The sequence below is a fragment of the Elephas maximus genome, chromosome 7 (genome assembly GCF_024166365.1).
Source record: "Elephas maximus indicus isolate mEleMax1 chromosome 7, mEleMax1 primary haplotype, whole genome shotgun sequence".
In the NCBI taxonomy this organism is placed as follows: Eukaryota; Metazoa; Chordata; class Mammalia; order Proboscidea; family Elephantidae; genus Elephas; species Elephas maximus.
The window spans coordinates 103,516,317-103,521,361 of record NC_064825.1 but is presented as its reverse complement, the minus strand read 5'-3'; positions in this window follow the sequence as shown (position 1 = coordinate 103,521,361).

Here is a 5,045-nt window from a genome sequence, read left to right as displayed (position 1 = left end):
AATTGTACATACCAAGAGAGGCACATTTTGCTGATCCTCAAGAAACACATAATAGGTGCCTACACTCCCCACGAAGGAGTCCTGTTGGCATAACTGTTAAGCGCTCGGCTGCTAACCAAAAGGTAGGTGGTTCAAACCCACTGACTGCTCCGCTGGAGAAAATACCTGGCACACTGCTTCTATAAAGATTACAGCCTAGGAAACTCCATGGGGCACTTCTACTCTAGGATCGCTATGAGTCAGAATCCATTTGATGGCACACAACAACACCCTCCTACATCTGCATTATTAAGCAAGGCACTCAGTTAACTTCTCAGATCGAAGACATCTACTCCAAGGAAACATTCTGCCTCTGCCTATATGAAGAAGCAGCTAGCAGTTCATCTCCATTTCTTGTACTCATCATCTAAAACTGTTTGTAAACACTATTATTATTCTCATTTTGCAGATGAAGAACTACAGGCTCAAAGATGTAGAGTGGCTTGTCTGTAGTATCAACTAGTAGGTGGTCAGCTAGGATACAAACCAGGTCCACCTGACTCCAAAGCCTAACGCTTTCACACTCCACATACCATCTCTGGACCAGCCCCACCACTTCTTAAACGGGACCTCACATCTTTTGCATTTCTTTTCCTACGCCCCCACCCCATCCCCCTTTTTCAGATCGCAGTGTCACTGCTCCCCTGCTCCCATGCTGTGCCATGTCTCTGGTTCCCTGCTCATTTACCCTAAGTTGGCTGGAATGTCAACGTCCAAAAGCTGAGTCCAAGGCTGGCATGGAGTAGTGGAGAGAGCCATGACTTTTGAGCCATATAGACCAGAGTTTAATTTCCAGGTTTGCTATTTGTTGGCTGAGTGGCTTTGGCAAGATACTCCAATGAAACCTGTGAGAGCTGAAACTCAGTGGGAGTGCCTTGTTTTTCAAAGGTCTCGAAAGTTTTCCACCTTTGACAGGGTGCAATCTTACCACTTCTCTATCGCTCTCTATTTTAGTTTTTCTTCCCTGACAGGTTTCCACCTTACACAGGTTCCGGCTTTTGCAGGTTTTACTTAATTATTTCCAGTTTTTTCTGATAAGGATATTGCAGGGCTGAGAGAGATTACTGTAATTTGCTGTTAAATCACTGCCGCTCACAGGTCCGCCTCTGGGGCCACATGAGATACATCTGTTCCCTCTTGTCCATGGTGGCCTTCCAAAGATTCCAAGAATAGCCATGCTTTTTCCCTCCCACCCAAAGGTTCTAGAATTATGCAAGCTCATGCATGCCCACTGGGCCAGGTAGGGTAGACAGGAACAAAGCACAGAATTGGTATATATATATATATATATATATGGAAACCCTGGTGGTGTAGTGGTTAAGAGTTACCTGTGCTAACCAAAAGGTCAGCAGTTCAAATCTACCAGGCGCTCCGTGGAAACTCTATGGAACAGTTCTACTTTGTCCTATAGGGTCACTATGAGTCGGAATTGACTTGACAACAATGGGTTTTATATACTATATATATATATATATATATATATATATATATATATATATATATATATATATATATATATGGAAACCCTGGTGGCATAGTGGTTAAGTGCTATGGCTGCTAACCAAAAGGTGAGTGGTTTGAATCCACCAGGCACTCCCTGGAAACTCTATGGGGCAGTTCTACTCTGTCCTATAGGATCGCTATGAGTCAGAATATATACACATAAAAGTACTTATATCAAAAATTTTAAGAGTGGTACTACCTATCTAGTGGGATTATTAGCCTATATTAGTTATCTATTGTTGTGAGAAAATGTTGAAGTTGCCAAGGATTTCACTTTCCTTGGATCCACAATCAACCCCCATGGAAGCAGCAGTCCAGAAATCAAACAACGCATTGCATTGGGCAAATCTGGGGCAAGATGCCTCTTTAAAGTGTTTAAAAACAAAGATGTCACTTTAAGGACTAAGGTACACCTGACCCAAGTCATGGTGTTTTCAATCATCTCATAAGTATGCAAAAGCTGAACAATAAATAAGGAAGCACGAAGAATAGTAGATGACTTTGAATTATGATGTTGGCGAAGAATATTGAACATACCATGGACTGCCAGAAGAATGAACAAATCTGTCTCGGAAGAAGTACGGTCAGAATGCTCCTTAGAAGCAAGGATAGTGAGACTTCATCTCTCATACTTTGGACATGTTATCAGGAGGGACCAGTCCCTGGAAAAGGACATCATACTTGGTAGAGGGTCAGCAATGATTGTGAGGATGGAACAGGACCGGGCAGTGTTTGTTCTGTTTTACATAGGGTTGCTATGAGTCACAACCGACTCAACAGCACCTAACAACAACATTGTTGTATAACAAATTACCCTAAAAAAGTAGCGGCTTGAAAGAGGAACATTTATTATTTCACACAGTTTCTGAGGGTCAGGAATCGGGAGCAGCTCAGTTGGGTGGTTCTCACCCAGTATCTCATAAGGGCTGCTGTCATCTAAAGGCTTGTCTGAGGTTGCAAAATCTGTTTCAGAGCTCTCTCACATAACTGTTGGCAGGAGGTTCATTTCCTCACCTTGTCAGTTTCTCCATAGGGCTGCTCACGACATGGTAGCTGGCTTCTCCCAGAGCAAACCATCTGAGAGAGAAACCAACACAGAGCCACAGTATCTTTTATAACCTAATCTCAGAAGTAACATACCATCACTTCTGCTGTATTCTATTTATGGTGAAGACCAACACTGCTACAATGTGAGCCAGAGCTAAACAAGGGTGTGAATATAGGAGGCAGAGATCATTGGAAGCCACCTTGTTGACTGGCAACAACATGGAATTTTTTTTCTTCTTCTTCTTATCTGAATTTCCTAAAACGTTTACTATAAACATATTACATAATATTATAAGGAAAAAGCCACCAATTGATAGCAAGGGCACCTCCTTGGCCCTGTTAGGGTTTCCCTATTTACCTCCTAGCTCCTGCTTCAAGCCTATTTTCCTCCATTTCTTTTTCACAGTCAAACCAAGGATTGCGTCCTCAACCCAGTCCTCCACCGCCATCTAGTGGCAGCATCTGAAACCACTGCTCCCAGGTGACCGCGGTGCTCAAAACCTGCAGGAAAATGATTTTGATAGGCTGTGACAGGAAAGCCCAGGATCTCGTGTCTATTCTCAGAGCCCCCAGAGATCTTCCATGTTCAGCACAGAAGGGAAGTCAGAACATTTGAGAGCGGGTCCTAAACATTCTTTACTTCCCAGCTCCCTCCATCTGCTCTCCAGATGCCAACTAGGCCTTCGGCCCTGGCAGGTATCACAAAACCAAGAACAAGAAGGTGGTCCCTTGTTTCCCACAGTTTTACAGATAGGAATCCAAATTCCAAAACCATAACTTTCATTTTTAACCAACAGCTTGTAATGATAAGTGCCCAAAAAACAGCCTTGGTTCACACTCATATTAAAGAACTTTGTAAACTTGACAAACATATTTAAAAATATGTTGTAGTGAGGTTTTTTTGAGGCAAAGAAGAAAAATGTGCAAAAATTTTAACTACTTTCTTCTTTAACAAGTTGGAAACCCTGGTGGTGTAGTAGTTAAGAGCTATGGCTGCTACCCAAAAAGTCAGCAGCTCAAATCCACTGCTCTACTATGGGGCAGTTCTACTCTGTTGTGTAGGGCCGCCATGAGTCAGAATCTACTCGACGGCAACAGGTTTGGTTTTAACAAGTATCCTATAATCACTGGGAGATTAGAAAATATTATTGTTGTTGTTAGCTGCCTTCAAGTCAGCCCTTGACTCATGGCAGCCGTGTGCACAGTGGAACGAAATACTGCCCGGTCCTGCACCATCTCCATGATCAGGTGTAGATTGGACTGCTGTGATCCATAAGGATTTTGTTGGCTGATTTTTTTAAGTAGATCACCAGGCGTTTCTTCTTAGTCTGGAGGCTTCACTGAAACCTGTTCACATCATAGCAACCCGCAAGCCTTCGCTGTCAGATGGATGGTGGCTGCACGTGAGGTGTATTGGTTGGATGTCAAACCCGGGTCTCCTGCATGAAAGGCAAGAATCTACCTGAATCACCAATGCCTCCCTCTAGAACAGAGGGGTAGGAAAATTTTTCTTACTGTTTTATCTCACACAATAAATACCCCCAGATTCTATTTAGGATTGCATATGTTAGGAAATTTACTATTTAAACCAAATCATCTATTGTTTAATGGGATGACTAAGAGCCCAGCTTGTGAAGCTAACTGTGTTGGATAGGTATTGCCAAAAAATGGTGCCTAACACCTGAGTCTCTTCCTTCTGAACTTCTATTTTTCTATATTCACACTTCTTTCTTTCCTGAAGATTTACTCAATATTAGAATATACCCAGTAGTAAAAGTGAGCATCCTTGACTTATTACAGGTCTTGCAATGGGAGGGGGGGATCTCTGAACACTTTGCCATTAAACACTGTATTTGATGTATATTTTATTGTTGATGCGTGGAATCAAATTTAGGAAGTTCCCTTCTAAATTTGCTATGAGTTTTTTTGCACTGAATGGGAAATTGAATTTCAACCTATGCCTTCTCTGTAATTACTGAGATAATCATGTGACAATTTTATTGTTAATGTGGCTAAGTACATTGATTTGTTTTAAATGCTACATTTACCACAAATTCTTGAAATAAACCATTATTATTCTTCATATAAAAAAAATGGTGCATAACAAACCACTCCAAAGTCATATTCTCATGGACATACAGGTCAGCTAGGGGCCAGCTAACCTAGACAGGGCTTGGTCAGGTAACTCTGTTTCAAGCTGGAGTCCAGTAGGACATGACTGGGGCAGCTCTGCTCCACATGTATCTATTCTGGGGTCCAGGCTGAAGGGCAGCAGCTGCCCAGAGGAGGCTCTTTTTATAGCAATGGCCGAAGTACAAGATGGTGCAGCAGAAACAAGCAAGGTCTCTGTGGCCTAGATTTGAAACTAGTACTTTCACTTCTCCCCACATTCATCAGCCAAAGCAAATCCCATGGCCTTGACCACAGTCAATGGGGGGGAGAGGGGAAAAGAGGGA